Below are 19,778 nucleotides of genomic sequence, written 5' to 3' on the forward strand. Positions count from 1 at the left end.
GAAGTACTTAACTGTTACCATAGAGATAATCCTGATCAAAGTAAAAATCACAGCACACTCCAAAAGCTTGTATTTCCAAATAATCCTGTTGGACTATAACTTGGTGTTGCGTGATTTTTAAACTTTGTCGACCCCACCCCAACCCCGGCTCCTGCACATCAGAATCCTGATAGATACCCCACTGAAACTGAAGCGCCTCTCAGGTACTTGAGGGAGCCACAGGGGTGTGGGGGAGGGTGTGTGGTTTAACCACAAAGTGCTGAACTGAACTAGACTTTCTAACTGCCGTTGCCATGGAGATAATACTGAGAGACAGTCTGTATTCAAGGTCCCAAACCACAAAGGTTTAAGAATGGGAGTGGCACATCGGATAGGTGGGGAGTTACCTGATGCTGCCTGGAGGTGTTTTGCATGTACACTATCCATGTAACTGCCATGTCTCATCAATAAAAGACTCAAAGAAAACCTCTCAGAGTTCTGTGCCTGGTTATCCCTATCCAGCAGAGTTCAGGAATATGAGTACACAGCAGTCAGTCTTCACAGTGGAGGATATGAAGAACATGCCAGTAATTGATAAGGAGACTGAGGAAGGTGAAGATCTAGAAACGACCATTATCACGATAGAGTTAGAGCTGGGCAAAACAATGGAGCTAAAGGTAGACAAGTCTCATTGCCCTGATAGAATACATCCCAGGATACCAACAGAGTTAGGGGGAGAAATAGCAAATGCACTTAGAGTTATAGAATCCTGCAGCAGAGACAGGCCCTTTGGCCCATGCCAATCAGAATGTCCATCCACACTAACCCCATTTCCCTGCACTTGGCCCATCTGCTTCTGAAACTTTCCTATCCATGTATTTGTCCAAATGTCTTTTACATGTTGTTAATATAACCACCTCAACCACTTCGACTGGCAGCTCATTCCATATACATACCACCTTTGTGTAGAACAGTTGCCCCTCAGTTTCCCATGTATTCTTTCTCCTCTAACTTTAACCTGATGCCCTCCAATCCTTGAGTCCCTGAGAAAAAGACCGAGTGCATTCACCTTACCCATGCCTCTCATGGTCTTATACACTTCTATAAAATATTCCCCCACAGTTTCCTCTGCTCTAAACAAAAACGTCCTCAATTGTCCAACCTCTCCCTGTAACTCAGACCCCTGAGACCTGGCATCATCTTTGTAAATTTCTTCTTCACCTTTCCAGTTGAATAACAAACCTACACTGCACTCATCACATTTCCCGTGTTTCCCTACGGTGCTGGAACCGATGTGACAACACCAATGGATTACAATCAATGATCAATAACTCACTCCATTACAACAATTCCATTTTCATAGCTTTTTCCATGATGCAGGAATCCTTTGGTCTTTGTGGTTTCATGGCTAATTGTCCTCATACAAAACCAATCTGTGGCTTGACTGTTCCAGGGAAATGTGCCATGATTTTTTCGACTTTCAAAAACCAAGTCCGCACGCTAACATGGACTTCACTGTCTCAGTACTTTTTTCGTCACACTGATATTTGAAATATTCATCCACGGAGAGAATGCAAACCTTTCCTTCCAGATGAAAAGGCCAATGATATTCAGATCAGCACGGATCCAGTAACATGAAGTTCAATTTGAATTTCTCAACTGCAAATCCCCCCTTTCAACACTCTACAGCAGAGAAAGCAAAGCACTGGAGATCCTCAGCAGGTCTGGCAGCATCTGAAATGGTGACAGATGCAGGAAACATTGCAGCCTTGAAGAAGTGTTGAGATGATCACACCAGGCATGTGCGCTTGATGACGATTATGGATAAGATGGGGACAGGGATCCCTTTCTGGAAGGGCCTTGGTGAGACCACACCTGGAGTACTGTCAACACCTTTGTTCCCCCTTTTCCAAGGAAGGCTCTCCTGGTTATTGAGAGAGTAAAGGAGGATCACCAGATGAGTCCTGGGATGTGAAGATAGTTAAGGACTGCAGATGCTGGAAGTCAGAGTCTGTACAATGTGGACCTGGGGAGGTGCAGCAGGTCAGGCAGCATCAGAGGAGCAGGAAGGTTGATGTTTTGGTCTTGATAAATAACCCTGACCCAAAATGTCAACTTTCCAGCCCCATCGTATTCATGCTGGTCATCAAGCACCTATTTATGCTAGTCCCACGTTCTGGCACTCAGTGTGTAATCGATATTGTCCTGCTTGGTGTGATCATCTGAACACTTCTTCAAGGCTGCAATGTTTCCTGCATCTGTTACCATTTCAGATGCTGACAGACTTGCTGAGGATCTCCAGCGCTTTTTGTTTTTATTGCAGATTTCCCCCATTTTGCTGAAGCACAGAGTCATTGACATGTAAACAGCTCCAGGTTTTGTTGACTCACATTCCTGGGATGGCAGGACTGATGGATGAAGAGGGACTCAATCTTCATTTAATCCTCCTTTCCTTTGGCTTTCTGAGCCGCTAACTACATCACTAATGTTCTACCTCCCATTCCCAGTACTGAATCTGACCCATCTAAGCCTACACTTTCGTTCCCATACCCCTGCCAGACGAGTTACAAACTCACCAATAGAACTGGCAAAAGCCCCCACCAGATTTGTCTCAGCTCTGCCCGGGGGTAACCGGTCAGGCTGGTACAGGTCCCACCCAGAAACAGTCCCAGTGCCTGAAGAATCAAAACCCTTCTGTGGTACACCATTTCCCCAGCCACACATCCAGCTGATCTACTTTCTCATTCCTGCTCTCATTAGCACATGGCACTGGGAGTAAGTCTGACATTATTACATTTCAGGAGCTACATTTTAATGTATCTCTGCTCTCCCTACGTCCAGCTTTCAGGCCCTCATCCCTCTGTTTAGCGATATCGTTGGTATCTGAGTGTTGCACGACCACGGCCTGTTTACCCTCCAGCTCCAGAACGTCCTGCAGCCACTCCATGATATCATGGATCTTGGCACCAGGGAGATTACATCCCATCCTGGATTCATGTCTGGGGGCACAGAAGTGCCAGGCTGTACCCGATTATTGAATCCCCTGTCACTATAGCCCTGCCACTCTCATTCCTCTTGTTCTGATCAGCAGAGCTCTCTGTGGTGTCATGAACCTGGCTGTTGCTGATTTCCCGAGAAGCCACCCCACCCATTCCCGCCTTTACAGAATCCCAAGCGGTATACAGTATCTGTATGAGGAGGGGATAACAACAGGGGACTCCTGTACTCACTTCCTGAGCCTTTTACTAGATCTGATGGTCACCCATTCCCTTTCTGCCTGTGTAACCCTCACCTGCAGTGTGACTAACTCACTAAACGTGCTGTCCATAACATTCTCAGTATTGCAGATGCTCCACAGTGAGTCCACTCACAGCTCCAGCTCTGAAAAGCAGTTTCCCAGTAGCTGCAGATGGGAACCCTTGCTGCACAAATAGCCATCAGGGACACTGGAAGCGGCCCTTATTTCCTACATTGTGCAAGAGGAGCACACCACGGGTCTGAGGGCTCCTGTCACAATGTCTCTCTACATTCATCTAGTTACTCCCATTAAGAGAATTTAAATGAGTGAGTAACCTTCCTTCACTTCAAACATGTCCATTATAATAACAAAAAAAATCTTTACTTAAGCTGATATGTCATACTTTAAAAACTTAAATACTCCACAGGTATCACTGACAAATTGGCTATTCCCATTGGGACTGTGAATTTCTGAAAGGCCTGAACTAAAACAGAGTTTCAGCTTCACCTTCTCCCTGTCTCACCTCACTATTTACACCCAACTCCAAAACACTCTCATTGAGCCAAGCAGCCCTCACAATGCAGCCCTGTCATTTTCATTGTCTGCTCACACCTACACTGCCCTCAGCCTCCTGTACTTTTCAAATGCAACACAATGGGAGCTCATCTTTCAATTCAGCCCTTTGTAACCCCAGAGTCTACAAGGACTTTGGCAGTTTCTGAATGAACAGACAGTTGTCCGAATCTGGAACGTTCCACCTGAAATGGTGCTGGAATTTGAGTCCACAAGGAATTTCAATGAGAAATTTGCAGAGAATTGGAAGTAGGGAGTTTACAGATTAACATTACAAAGTGGATGATTGAGACTAAATCTGACAGTTCCTGCAAAAAGACGAGGTGTAATTTGGATAAATCTGTGCTCTCTCTCAGGCCAATACCTCCTTCCACAGCTAGAGGGGCCAAGAATTGAACACATACCCCAAGGGTGATCCAACCATGACCTTGAACATCTTTCTGCTTTTGGCTTGACAAAAATATTGAAGGAATTTTCCCACAGACAGAACAGACAAACCTTTCTCGTTCCACAGTTAAATGCCAATGATATTCAGATCCTGATGACTCTGCTGACTGTAGGAACTTATTTATTGAGATCCCTGTCTCAATTATTCTCAATTAATATCCTATAAAATGAATTCACAAAACAAAGCTCACAGTCAGTGCAAGTGAAGGCAAACACTTCTCTTGGTTTCTGTTTGATGTGTAAATGCTCCTCTTCAAATCACCCCGTCCCCACCCAGGAAGAGGACACGTGCATGCTCCTTGCTGTACCTTGCCCCAAATAAAGATGGTGGCCATAACCCAGGACCTCTCACTACCTGAGGCCCAAGCCATCTTCCCCTTTGCTGCAAATGTGGGACCAAGAGTTTCTAATTCAGATTAACGACCTGCCCAGAGTGTAACTAAACCCTCCCAGTCTACACTGATACATTTCATCTGGTTTCTGCTGCCACTCTCCCCTTTCCCCCTCCTGCACACAACATGGGTCATCATGGGTCCAGTGACCCTTCCTCAGAACCGATGACAGCTGGGAAAATTAGAATCCCTTCAGGAAACAGGCCCTTTGGCCCAACAATTCCACACCCACCCTCCGAAGTTTATCCCACCCAGACCCATTCTCCTATTCTATTACTCTCCATTTCCCCCGAACTAATGCACATCCCTGAACACTACAGGAACCTTAGCTGGGCCAATTCACCGAACCTACAGATCTTTGGGCTACAGGAGATAGGAGTTAAAGAGTAAATAATAGGTGGGGACAGAGCCCAAAGAGACACAGGAACATTTGGAAAGATAAAGGAGTGGGAAGTTGGAAAGCTGTTAATGGAGGAGACAGGAACCTTCTCGCATCTCAGTGGCGGTGGTGGAAATGGCGGCTGATGATCTACATTGTGCCTGCAAAAAAGACCCTGAGCTTCCAGTTGCCTGCTCTTTAACACACAAGACTGTTCCCTGTCCAACATCTCTGTCTCATGCTTACTGCAGTGTTCCAGTGAAGCTTGATGCAAGCTGGAAGAACACTTCAGAACATACCAAATGGCTTCCTATTTCAAGGACTGCAATTTCCCCTCACATGTGGTCAACAATGCCCTCCAGTGTATCTCCTCCACTTCCCACACCACTGCCCTTGAACCCCACCCCTCCAAATGCAACAAAGATGGAATCCCACCATCCTCACCTTCCACACAGATACAACGCATCATCCTCTGCTCTTTCCACCATCAGATCCAACCACCTGAGATATATTTCCCTCCCCACCCCTTTCAGCATTCCACAGAGACCATACCTTCTGTGACTTCCACGTTAGATCCACGGTCCCCACCAAACCACCCTACACTCCAGGCACCTTCGCTTGCCACTGCAAGAGGTGGAAAACCTGTGCCCACACCTTCCCCTCACCTCCATCCAAGGCACCACTTGATCCTCCTACATCCAGCAGAGATTTCCCTGCCCACCCAAACACCTCACCTTTTGTGTCCCTTGCTCTCAGGACACCAAATTGTGGAATATTTCATGGAACATTTCTGGGACACATGCACCAACCAACCCCACCGCCCTGTGGCCGACCACTTCGGCTACCCCCCACACCCTCCGTCACCACGCTGCCAAGGACATGCAAGTCCTCCATTCCAAATCCGAGCCACCCGACACCTGGAGGAAGAACACCTCCATCTTCCACCTTGGGAACTTTCAACCACACGGCATCAAGGTTTCCTCATCTCCCATCCCCCAACTTATCTCAGATTCAACCCTCCAACTCGGCACTGACCTCTTGAACTGTCCCATCTGTCCATCTTCCTTACCAATTGTCCATTCCACCCTCTCACCACGATCCTCCATCTACAACTACCTGTTGCCTCCCTAGCTCCCTTGCACCCAACCCCAAACACCCCTCCTTATTTATCTCTCAGCCATATTCCACCACCCACATTTCTGATGAAGTGCTGACATGCCCAATACGTCAATTCTCCTGCTCCTTGGATACTGCCTGACCTGCTGTGCTTTTCCAGAGCCACACTTTAACACAAGCTGGAATAACAACACCTCATCTCCCTCTCGGGGACCCTGCAACCCTCTGGCTTCAGCATCAAATTCAATAATTTTAGGTCCTGAACTCTCCCACGTCTTAATGTCTTTGCCCCCTACCCCACATACCAGGCCTTGTTATTAAGTAGCCTGCCATTACACACTACCTATGGTTAGCCACGAACAGTCCCCATAAACAGCTATTCACCCTCCCCCCCCCGTCAGATCGTTATTCACTCCTTTGTCCAACTGCTCCTATCTCTCTCTTTGGACTCTATCCCCACTTATCATTTACTCCTTAACCCCTACCTTCTGCATAAAAACAGACTTTTTTTTCTCAGTAACATCAGTTCCTGAGGAAGCGTCACTGGATCGAAAACGCGAACTGATTTCTTTTCACAGATGCTGCCAGATCTGCTGAGCATTTCCAGTACCTTCTGGTTGTTGTGTGTGATTTACAGCATCCGCAGTTCTTTTGGTTCTAATTTACCCGGAGTATCTAATTCAGGTCCAGCAGACTGAAACAGTGTTTATCAACCTTCCCAGTCCACACTAACTCCATCTCTCTCCCAGTATCTGCTGTCTCTCCCACTCCTTCACATTCAGTCCCCCCTCACAGTGACACTGCGCCTGCAAAGCTGATGGTCATGTGTTGGCCTGCTGGACCCACCCCTCATTCACTCCCATTGGCTGGAGGATCATGCCATCTCTCCTATTGGTTTGAAGCTGTGTCAATCAGCCAGGCCCCATTGTGACCTGAGTGGTGGGATCCTCCCAGGTGCATCAGAGGCTGAGGGGTGACCTCATAGAGGTTTATAAAACCATGAGGGGCCTGGGTAGGATAAATAGACAAGGTCATTTCCCTGGGGTCGGGGGAGTCGAGAATGAGAGGGCATAGGTTTAAGATGAGAGGGGAAGGATTTAAAATGGATCTGAGGGGCATTTTTTTTTCCCACTGAGGTTGGTGCGTGTATGGAATCTTGTGTCAGGAAGTGGAGGATGTTGGCACAATTAAACCATTTGGCATCTGGATGGGTATATGAATAGGAAGGGTGTAGAGTGATATGTGCCAAGTGTTGGCAAATGGGTCTAGATTAGGTTGGGATATCTGGTCAGCATGGACCAGTTTAACCAAAGGGTTTATTTTCATGCTGTACATCTCTACGGCTCTGCCCTGTGATGAGCTTCATCATTCACAGTGAATGGGTCAGTATCACAGAACATAGGGGCTGGGGGCTATTCAGCCCATTGGGGCTGTACTCTCTCCCTCTGGAGATGGTGCCAGTCAGTCCCAACTCACATCCCATTTGGACATACCTCTCCAAATCCTTCCTTAAAAAAGTTAAATTTCAAATTTGTTTTGACAATAACTACCGTGTCTGCATCCAGCTGTCTTATAAACTGTTCCAGATGCTCAGAACTTAGTGAGTAAAATAATCTTCACATTTTTCCTCGGCATTATTTGCCAGTTTCCTGAAAATAGTTACTAAAAATTGTGACGTGAAAAATTTCTCACTCTGTCTCTCTGTAAATGAAATACCCTGGAAACAAATCAACTCCTGGTCGCAATCACTGCTTAACCTTCTCAGCTTCAAGGAGAATTGTCTGGCCTTCTGCTAACTCTCCATAAAAGAGAAACCTATCTTAATTTTAATTTATTAGTGTCATAGAGATGTTACAGCACAGAAACACACCCTTCAGTTCAACTTGTCCATGCCGACCAGATATCCTAAATTAATCTCGTCCCATATGCCAGCCCTTGGCCCATAGCCTTCTAAACCTTTCCCAATCACATATCCAATGAGATGCATTTTAAATGTTGTAACTGTACCAGCCTCCACACTTTCTCTGGCAGCTCATTCCATACACGTGCCACGTTCAGCTTCAAACTTTGCCCCTAATATCCCTTTTTTATCTTTTCCCTCACGCCTGTGCTTTCTAGTTTTGGACTCACCTAAACAACCCTGGCTGTTTACCCTATCCATGCCCCTCACGATTTTATCAACCTCTATGGTCACCTCTGAGCATCCGATTCTCCAGTGAAAACAGCCTCAGTCTATTCAGCCTCTCCCTATAGCTCAATCCCTCAAACCTGGCAACATCTTTGCAGCTTTTCTGAATCTTTTCAAGTTTCACAATATCATTCCAATAGCGGGGAGACCAGGACTGAAAGCAGAATTCCAGAAGTGGCTGAATGAGTGTCCTGTACAGCCGCAAAATGATGTCACAACTCCTGTACTCAATGCACAGACCAATAAAGGCAAGTACACCAAACACTTTCTTCACTACCCTGCCTATCTATGATTCCACTTTCAAGGAATTATGAACCTGCACTCCAAGATCTCTTTGTTCAGCAATACTCCCCAGGACCTTCCCATTAAGTGTAGAAGTCCTGCCCTGATTTGCTTTTCCAAAATGCAGAACCTCACATTTATCTAAATTAAACTGCATCTGCCACTCCTCAGCCCATTTGATTGGAGTCTCATTGTACTCTCGGGTAACTTTGCTGTCCATTGCACCTCCAATGTTGGTGTCTATTGTAAACCTACTAACCATAGCTCCTATATTCACATAGAAATCATTTATATAAATGGCCAAAAGCAGTGGACCCAACACCCAATCTGACAGCATATTGCTCATCACAGGCTTCCAGTACAAAAAGCATCCTGCACTATGACACTGACTGCTCAGCAAGGTTAGAGCTTATGGCATACAGGGAGATCTAACCATTTGGATACAGAACTGGCTCAAAGGCAGAAGACAGAGGGTGGTGATGGAGGGTTGCTTTTCAGACTGGAGGCCTGTGACTAGTGGAGTGTTACAAGGATCACTGCTGGATCCACTACCTTTCGTCATTTATATCAGTGACTTAGATGTGAACATAGGAGGTATAGTTAGTGAGATGACACCAAAACTGGAGGTGTAGTGGACAGTGAAAAAGATTACCTCAGAGTACAATGGGATCTTGATCAGATGGGTGAATGGGCTGAGGAGTGGCATTTTGGGAAAGCAAATCTTAGCAGTACTTATACACTTAATGGTAAGGTCCTAAGGAGTGTAACTGAACAAAGAGACCTTGGAGTGCAGATAGATAGGATAGTGAACGCGGCATCTGGTATGCTTGCCTTTATCAGACAAAGTATTGAGTACAGGAGTTATGAGATCATGTTGCAACTGTACAGGACATTGGTTAGGCCACTTTTGGAACGTTGCGTACAAATCTGGTCTCCCTCCTATTGGAAGGATGTTGTGAAACCTGAAAGGGTTCAGAAAAGATTTACAAGAATGTTGCCAGGGTTGGAGGATTTGAGCTCGGCTGGGGGTTGAATAGAGGTTGAATAGATTGGGGCTGTTTTCCCTGCAGCGCCGGAGGCCGAGAGGTGATCTTATCTATGTACATAAAAACCTGAGGTGCATGGATAGGATAAATAGAAAGTCTTTTCCCTGGCGTGGGGGATCCCAGCAGGAGAGGGCATAGGTTTATGGTATGAGGGGAAAGACTTTAAAGAGACTTGAGAAGCAACATTTTCACACAGAGGGGGTACGTGTATGGAATGAGCTGCCAGAGGAAGTGGTGGAGGCCATTACGATTGCAACATTTAAAAGGCATCTTCATGTGTATATGAATAGGAAGGACATGGGCCGGGTGCTGACCGGGGGGACTAGATTGCATTGGGATATCTGATCAGCATGTACTGGTTGGACCGACGGATCTCTGTTTCTGTGCTGTCCATCTATGACTCATTTACCTTCCAGCCAATTCCGTATCCAAACAGCGAGTTCCACCAGAATTCTATGGTATTGAACCTGCTAACCAGTGTGTTATGTGAAACCTTGTGTCTTTCTCAAGTCCAAGTTACTGATTTCAATGCACAAAGCCATGCTGACTCTCTCTAATAATTTCTTGCTTTTCCAATGACTTGTAAATCCTGTCCCGGAGAATCCCTTCTAACAACTTCTCTGCCACTGACTTCAGGCTCACCTGTTTACAGTTCCCTGGCTTTTCCTGACCACCTTTCTCAAATAATGGCACCAATCCTCCAGCACCTCACCTGAGCGATCGATGACACAAATATCGCAGCGAGAGGCCCAGCAAAAGCTTCCCTAATTACCCACAAAGTTCTGGGATACTCCTGATCAGATTCCAGGGATTTATCCACCTTTATGCGTTTTAAGACATCCAGTACCTCCTCCTCTGTAATATGTACACTTGCCAAGTTATCATTATTTATTTCTCCAACTTCTCTAACTTCCATATCCCCTTTCAGTAAAAACTGACATGAAATACTTATAGAATCTCTCCCACCTCCTGCTGTTCCATAGACAGTCTTGTTGATCTTTGAGGGTCGCTATTCTCTGCCTAGTTATTCTTTTGTCTTTAGTGTATTTGTAGAATCTCTTTGGATTCTCCTTAAACCTATTTCCCAAAGCTATTCTCATGTCCCCCTTTTTGCCTCCTGGTTTCCCGCGAGTATACTCCTACTGCCGTTATAGTCCCCTGGGGACTTACTCAAACCCAGTGGTGTGTATCTGCCATATTCTCCCTTCATTTTCTTGACCACAGCCTCAATTTCTCAGGTCATGCAGCATTCTTGATGCATCGCAGCCTTGGCCTTAACAGGGACATACTGTCTGTGTACTCTCATTGTCACAGGCCTATGGAGGCAATGGCAGATGAGGACAGAGAAACAATTATTATCAGTAAAGAGGTATTGTTGGGAAAGCGAACAACTCATCCTTATCTCTATAATTCCTCTCTAGCCTCAGAACTATCACTATCCCTGCATCAAAAACATCTCAATCTCTGCAACATCCTCCAATGTAACCTCTGTCACATTTTCCTCCAAAAAAAACATTAATCAATCATGTACCACCTATTCTAATATCACCTTCTCTGACCTGGTTTCTATTGTGGCTTGTCATATTCCTATATTACGCGTCTGTGGTCTACATGACGGAAACGGTTTTGTGGTCCATTGGGTTTATGCTGTAAAGAAATCTCCCAGCTAACTATTTTAATCCCATTTTCCAGCACTGAGCCCATAGACCTGTCAGCCTTGGCCTTGCAAGTGTGATCCTAAATAGATTTTAAATGCCTTCGGGGTTTCTGTCTCTCACTCTCTTCCATACAGTGAGGTTTAGTGCATCTGTTGCTCGATTCTATCACCCACAGGGTTCAGAGCAGCTGGGTCTGTGCGAACCACAGATTGCCCACACATTAAGAAGGATGGCAGGGTCCCTGAGACGGGGCACAGGAGATTTACCAGGATGGTTCAAGGAATGGGGGATGTTAGTTGCAGAATTTGTGGGGCTTTTTTAACATTAATTGTTCACGTGACATTTGTGTTGCTAATACACATCAAGAATAACCATCCACAATTAATGGACTCTCCTTTTCAACATCTCTCCTTGCCTGTGCTGTGGTAATACTCAGGTTAACCACTACCAGATATCTCTCTATAATGAGAGAGCAGTCCTATGGTCGGGTAGGACAATGCTGACTTGATCTTTTACACAGTGATGCCACTGTACCTCGAGGGTCGGGAGAGGGAATGCTGAAGGCGGTGGATGGGAAACCATTCGGGTACAGTACATTACCCTGGAGGATGCTCACTTTCTTTAGTATTGTTGGGGGGGGGGGTGGGTGCACTGATGCAGGCAAGTGGAGGATGTTCCAACACAACCCTGATGTGTATCTTATAGGGAGCAAACAGACATTGGGGAATCAGCGGTTTGGAAAGAACTGAGATTGTTCTCCTTGTACCAAAGGAAACTTGGGGAGCTGTGACAAAGCGGTTTACAAAAGTTATACGTTATAATAATAAACCTTACACCCATCAGCTCATTATACAAGGGTTACAGGACACATGCTGAAGATTTGGGAAGAACTATTGAGAGGATGGTTGGATTCAAAGGAGAACTTTTATTCAGCAAATGGTATTGATCTGGAACACAATACTCACACAATGTGAATATCCAGGTCCTGATGAATGGAGTAATTCTGTCAGAGTTTGGCGTTACAATGACTGAGATTACCATTTGAATATCTGCCTGTAATACAAGTTTATAAAATCCATCACTGTCAGTTCAAGTTTGAAACTCATACAATCCCCTCCTCCTGGCCCAGGAGGACTGTACACATTACCCCTGGTGGAGGTTAGCAGGAACTTCAAGGGCAAATCTATGTGGGTTTCTATGAGTTTCCACATTGGAACTTCATGTGACTGAACATGGGACAGAATGTTCCAAGATTCAATGAGATATGGAGAGCAGGATTTGCTTCCTTTTCATTCCTTCCGTTCTGCCGCTGTGCCTCCACAATAAGACATGGGGTGTGAAAGGCTCATGCAGCTCGATGGGGAAGATGTCTCCATTCTGACCAATGGGCAGCAAGCTCCTCCCAGTCATGAAACAGAGTATCCCTGAAAGATAGCAACTGAGCATGCTTCCCACTGCCCAGTGCTCACAGGACATGTTTAGAATAATTAGGGGGGAAATCTCCTAGAAAAGGCATAACAGGAAAGTTCCAAAAGGAATATAAACAGTTAACAGAGAGATATTCACAGGAAACCTGGGCAACAAGTTGGCAAATAGAGTATAACTTGGGATAAACTGTAGAAAGCTGCACCACAAAGGGACTGGGGGAAAATGAGCAGGAAACACAGAAAGCGAGCACACAGTTACAACATGGAATCAGGAAGGGGAATGGAATGCTGTCCCTTATTTCAAAGAGTTTGCAATATAAGAGTTTGGAGTATATACCTTAGGGCAACTAAACAAATGGCAAGTGAGACCACATCTGGAGTAAGCTGAACAGATTTGGTCACTTTAGTTCATGAAATAGAGCAGTTTATTGGAGACATTTCAGAGAAGATCCTTTGGGATGATCCCTGTTTTGAAAGGATTATCCTGTAAGCAAAGGCTGAATAAATTGGGAATCTACTCACTGGACTTTGGAAGAATGAGAGGAGATCTCTTTGAAACATACAGGATTCTGTCGAGTTTTGACAGGGTAAATTTGGAGAGGGTGAGTCTTGAACCAGATTCTGGGTCAGTCGCGGAATCAAGGATTCTGTTTCAGATTTGTCAAGTTAAAGGCAACACCGACACAGGTTAGGGTTTCAGTAGCAATGGAGCTGGGGTGAGAAGGAGACAAGCAACATTTTAGAGATTGGAATTCGTGGTGTTTGTGATTGTGTAGATGTCTGATCAGGAGGTCACCTTGGGGTCAGATATGAGAGTAATATTGTGAATAATGTAGCTCTGCCTCAGACACTTCCCAGTGAGAGGGAGGGACACAGCAGTAAGGGAAATTAATTTGGAATAGCAACTGAAGGCAATGGGTTTAACAATTGCAGTGTTTCATTGGAGTGAATTGCAGCTAGTCGAAGCGTGGTAAGCAGTTTGATAACTGAGTAACAGTGGAGTAATGGAGATGGATGATGGGGAGGGAGAGCTGGGCATTGTCAGTGTACATGTCAAACCTAACAGTGCTTTTGGGCGATGTTACCTCCTGGCAGTGTGTAGGTGAGAAACAGGACAGGCCAAGGATAGATCCTGGAGGGACACCAAATACAATGAATTCAGAAAGGAAAGGGAGAGTGGAGACGGAGCAGGATTTTCCAATGATTGTGAGGTCAAATATTAGGTTTTAGCAGAATGGGAGAGAAGGACATAACCAGAAATGACAGACAGACAGATCATGGAACAATATCTGTGAATTGGCAATGGTGGGGGGAGGGGGGAGAGCGGTGACAAGCAGGAGAATGAGACAGAGATTTGGAATGTCCATGATTTAGCTACACTAGGGTAAATGGTCAAGATGACCTTTAATAAGGCTTGACAAGAGACTCGAGGAAATGCAAGTTTAGGACTAAAATGAGGAGCACTCTTGTGAGGCAGTGTGGCTCGGTGGGCTCATGGAGAGGGAGGGAAGAAGCAGAGGCAACTGATCGGATTGTCTCAATGTTATGGACAGAGAAACTCCATGTGCTCCTCACTCTTGTTGTTGGAAGGGAGGATGGAGGAGCCAGGATAATGGACAGTGTTTTTATCTCCAAAAAAATAAACAAAACCTGTGATAGTGATTCTAAAAATAAGTGAACAAACCTGTCGTATTTATCATTTATCAAGAATATTAAAATATACAACTGAAGTTCAGGTTTGAATCCCAAATCGGTAGAGGGTGGCTCTGAAGTCAAGAAAAAAATAACTGGAATGAAGAATCTACTGTTTGCCATGGAACCATTGGGGATGTTTTTCTGTTATTGACAATGTCCTTGAGGGAAAGAAACCAGACAGTGGCCCATCAAGTCACTCATTGTATGAATCACTGCACAGTCTCAACAAAGGAATGAAACTGGATGGACCACATTACATCTACCAATGCACTGGAAAATACAACCACACAATCAGCCCTCTTGAACCTGCAACTTCTGCCTCACTGTGGGCCAACAACAGCAGCAGAACTGTACTCCAGTCCAATCTGAAATCTCATGGCCTGATATCCCCCACTCAACCATTAACATCAAGCCAGGGGAATCAACCCTGGTTCAATGGTGAATGCAGGAGGGCATGCCAGGAGCAGTACCAGGCATACCTAAAAATGAGGGGCCAACCTGGTGCAACTACCAAACCGGCATGCCAAATAGCACAAGCAACACTAAATAGAACTAAGTGATCCCGTAGCCAATAGATTAGATGTGAGTTCTGCAGTTCTGCCACACCTAGTCAAGAATAGTGATGGACAATTAAACAACTCACTGGAGGAAGCATCACAGATATCCCCACCCTTACAGATGGAGGGGTCTCACACATTCATGCAACAGATAAGAGGACAGCATTAGCAGTGATTTTCAGCCAGTAGTGCCAAGTGGATGAGCCTTCTCCATTGGTCCCTCACATCACAGATATGAATCGACTTGGTTGAAAACTCATTTCCAATCAGATCAAGAAATGGATAAGCAGTGTAAAGGTATGGGCCCTGCCAATATTCTGGCAATAATACTGTTGGCTGTTCTCCAGAACCTGCTGCCCACCAAGGCAAGTACTGTTCCAGCACTGGCACCTACTGACTTTGTGGAACATTGCTCAGGGATGTTCCAACACAAAAACACAGGGCAGACCCAACTCAGCCAATTCCCCTCCATCAGTCCACACTCACTCAGCAGTGAGGTGATGGAAGGTGTCATCAACAGTGCTGTCACGCAGCTGCTCAGCAATAACCTGCTCAGCGATGCCCAGTTTGGGTTCTGCCAGGGCCACTCAGTACCTGAGCTTGTAACAGACTTGATTCACAAACTGACAAACAGCTGAATGAGGTGAGGATGACAGGCCAGACCCCCTCCAAGACCACTATTTCGACTTCAGTGATATCACCTGACCTCACCACAGTCTCAGCTCATTTGCTGAAACTCTCATTCATTCCTTTTGTTAACTCTAGATTTCATTGTCTAAACCAGCATCTCACATTCACCTTCCCGATAATCTCAAGAATATTGAAAACTCTACTGCCGAAGTGCTCACTTGTACCAGAACTTGCCGATCAATCAAAAGACTCCCATTTATGTTACTTGTATAAAGTAACTAAGTAATTAATTAATTAAGCAGAGATGGCTGGGCAGGTGATGTGCTGTAGCTGTATGATGTGGGAGCTGGCTGATCCCATTGTGAATGGCAGTGACCACATCTGCAGCAAGTGTTGGTTGCTGGAAGAACTCCGGATCAGAGTTGATGATCTGGAATCTGAGCTTCAAACACTGCGGCACATCCGGGAGGGGGAAGAGTTACCTGGACACTTTGTTTCAGGAGGCAGTCACACCTGGGAGATTAAGTAATTCACATTCAGCTCGTGATCAGGCTCATCAGAGTGTGACTGTAAGTGAGGCAGGTAGGGGGAACCTGAGTTCAGGAGCCTCAGCCCTTGACACTGTCCAACAGGTACGAGATTCTTGCACCCTGTTCGGATGAGGAAAAGGGCTCTGGACAGGATGAGCCAACTGATCAAGGCACCATGGTGCAGAAGGCCATTCAAGAGGGGGGAGTTAATAGACAAGTAGTGGTTATAGGGGATTCTATAATTCGGGGGGCAGATAGTATCCTTTGCAAGCTAGATCGGGAGTCTCGCATGGTGTTGCCTGCCCGGTGCCAGGGTGCGGGACATCTCCGACTGGCTTGAAAGGATATTGGAGCGGGAGGGGGAGGATCCAGTTGTTGTGGTCCACGTTGGGACTAACAACATAGGCAAGACTAGGGTGGAGTACCTATTTGGGGATTACGAGGCACTAGGCAGGAAATTGAAGCACTGGTCCTCAAGGGTCACAATCTCCGGATTACTGCCCGAGCCACGTGCCAATTGGCATAGGGGCAAGAAAATTAGGCAAGTAAACACGTGGCTAAGGGATTGGTGTGGGAAAGAGGGATTCCACTTCATGGGGCATTGGCATCAGTTTTGGAACGGGGGGGGGATCTGTACTATTGGGACGGTCTCCACCTGGAACCGATCAGGTACCAATGTTCTAGCGAAGAGGATAAATAGGGTGGTCAGTGGGACTTTAAACTTCTGAGTTGGGGGGGGGGGGGAAGGGAAAGTGAAAGCAACAGGGAGTATGGCGTTAAATGGAAAGACAAGCAGCAGGATAGCATGTGTCCAGGCGGATTTAAAATTGAGGCAGACTTGGAATGCAGAAAAAAGCAAGGATAACTTAGGACATCATATGACTTCCAATATCTCTAATGATAAGAAAGTTAGCATTAAGGTGCTTTACCTGAATGCTCGTAGCATTCATAACAAAGATGATGAACTAATGGCACAGATCACAGTGAATGATTATGATGTAGTAGGCAACACAGAGACTTGGTTACAAGGGGGTCAGGACTGGCAGTTAAACCTCTAAGGATTTTCAACTTATCGAAAAGACAGGGAGGTCGGCAGAGGGGGTGGTGTTGCCTTGTTAGTGAAGAACAATATTAAATGTATGATACTGAATGACATATCGTCAGATGATGTGGAGTCTGTGTGGGTGGAATTGAGGAACCACAAAGGCAAAAAAACCATAATTGGAGTTGTGTACAGACCTCCTAACAGTGGTCAGGAGCAGGCATGCAACATGTATCAGGAAATAGAGAAGGCATGTCAGAAAGGCAAGGTCACGGTCATCATGGGAGACTTCCATATGCAGGTGGACTGGGTAAATAATGTTGCCGGTGGATCCAAAGAAAGGGAATTCATGGAATGCTTACAGGATGGCTTTTTGGAACAGCTTGTCATGGAGCCCACAAGGGAGCAGGCTATTCTGGACCTAGTGCTTTGCAATGAACCAGACTTTATAAAAGATCTTAAAGTAAGGGAACCCTGAGGTAGCAGCGATCATAATATGGTAGAGTTCAGTCTGGAGTTTGAAAGAGAGAAGGCAAAATCGGATGTAATGGTGTTACAGTTAAATAAAGGTAATTATGAGGGCATGAGAGAGGAACTGACAAAAATAGACTGGAAGCAGAGGCTTGCGGGGAAGACAGTAGAGCAAAAATGGCAGGAGTTTGTGGGTATAATTAAGGACACTGTACAGAGGTTCATCTCCAAGAAAAGAAAGATTATCCAGGGAGGGATTAGACAGCCATGGCTGACAAAGGAAGTCAGGAAATGTATTAAAGAAAAAGACAGATCCTATAAAGTGGCCAAGAACAGTGGGAAATCGGACGATTGGGAAGGCTACAAGAACAAACAGAGGATAACAAAGAGAGTAATAAGAAAGGAGAGGATCAATTATGAAGGTAGGCTAGCCAGTAATATTAGAAACGACAGTAAAAGTTTCTTTCAATACATAAGAAACAAACGACAGACAAAAGTAGACATTGGGCCACTTCAAACTGATGCTGGAAGCCTAGTGATGGGAGATAAGGAAACAGCAGGAGAACTTAACAAGTACTTTGCGTCAGTTTTCACAGTGGAAGACAGGAGTAGTATCCCAACAATTAAAGGGAGTCAGGAGGCTGAGTTGAGTATGGTTGTCATTACAAAAGAGATAGTGCTAGAAAAGCTAAAAAGTCTTAAAATTGATAAATCTCCTGGCCCCGAAGGGATACATCCTAGAGTTCTGAGAGAGGTGGCTGAGGAAATAGCGGAGGCATTGGTTGAGATCTTTCAAGAGTCAGGGAAAGTCCCGGATGATTGGAAGATGGCGGTTGTAACCCCATTGTTCAAGAAAGGATCAAGACAAAAGATGGAAAATTATAGGCCAATTAGCCTAACCTCGGTTGTTGGTAAAATTCTAGAATCCATCATTAAGGTTGAGGTTTCTAAATTCTTAGAAGAGCAGAGTCTGATTAGAACAAGTCAACATGGATTTACTAAGGGGAGGTCATGCCTGACAAACCTGATGGTATTCTTTGAAGAGGTAACAAGCAGGTTAGGCCAGGGAAACCCAGTGGATGTGGTCTATCTGGACTTCCAAATGGCCTTTGATAAGGTGCCACACGGGAGGCTGCTGAGCAAGGTGAGGGGGCATGGTGTTCGAGGTGAGCTACTGGGATGGATTGAGGATTGGCTGTCTGACAGAAGGCAGAGAGTTGGGATAAAAGGTTCTTTTTCAGAATGGCAGCCGGTGACGAGCGGTGTCCCACAGGGTTCGGTGTTGGGGCCACAGCTGTTCGCATTATATATTAATGATCTGGATGAAGGGACTGGGGGCATTCTAGCGAAGTTTGCCGATGATACGAAGTTAGGTGGACAGGCAGGTAGTACTGAGGAAGTGGGGAGGCTGCAGAAGGATCTAGACAGTTTGGGAGAATGGTCCAGGAAATGGCTGGTGGAATTCAACGTGAACAAATGCGAGGTCTTGCACTTTGGCAAAAAGAATAAAAGCACAGACTACTTTCTAAACGGTGAGAAAATTCGTAAAGCCAAAGTACAAAGGGATCTGGGAGTACTAGTCGAGGATTCTCTAAAGGTCAACATGCATGTTGAGTCTGTGATTAAGAAAGCGAATGCGATGTTGTCACTTATCTCAAGAGGGTTAGAATATAAAAACACCATTGTGCTACTGAGACTTTATAAAGCTCTGGTTAGGCCCCATTTGGAGTACTGTGTTCAGGTTTGGTCCCCACACCTCAGGAAGGACATACTGGCACTGGAACGTGTCCAGCGGAGATTCACACGGATGATCCCTGGAATGGTAGGTCTAACATATGAGGAATGGCAGAGGATCTTGGGATTGTATTCATTGGAGTTTAGAAGATTAATGGGAGACTTAATAGAGACGTACAAGATAATACATGGCTTGGAAAGGGTGGATGCTAGGAAATTGTTTCCGTTAGGTGAGGAGACTAGGATCCATGGACACAGCCTTAGAATTAGAGGGGGTCATTTCAGAACAGAAATGCAGAGACATTTCTTCAGCCAGATAGTGGTGGGCCTGTGGAATTCATTGCCGCAGAGTGCAGTGGAGGCCGGGACGCTAAATGTCTTCAAGGCAGAGATT

At 45.5% G+C, this 19,778-nt stretch overlaps 1 long non-coding RNA gene across 2 annotated transcripts in view; it reads right to left on the minus strand.

The window, feature by feature from the left end:
- Positions 1-12,284: 12,284 nt before the first annotated feature.
- LOC140469147 (uncharacterized) overlaps positions 12,285-19,778 on the minus strand; it is a 30,847-nt gene continuing 23,353 nt past the window's right edge. For both annotated transcript variants that reach the window (XR_011955982.1, XR_011955981.1), the window contains exon 3: positions 12,285-12,351. This is a non-coding gene — a long non-coding RNA (uncharacterized lncRNA). The remainder of the gene's footprint in view (positions 12,352-19,778) is intronic.

The sequence above is a fragment of the Chiloscyllium punctatum genome, chromosome 48 (assembly GCF_047496795.1).
Source record: "Chiloscyllium punctatum isolate Juve2018m chromosome 48, sChiPun1.3, whole genome shotgun sequence".
Classification (NCBI taxonomy): Eukaryota; Metazoa; Chordata; class Chondrichthyes; order Orectolobiformes; family Hemiscylliidae; genus Chiloscyllium; species Chiloscyllium punctatum.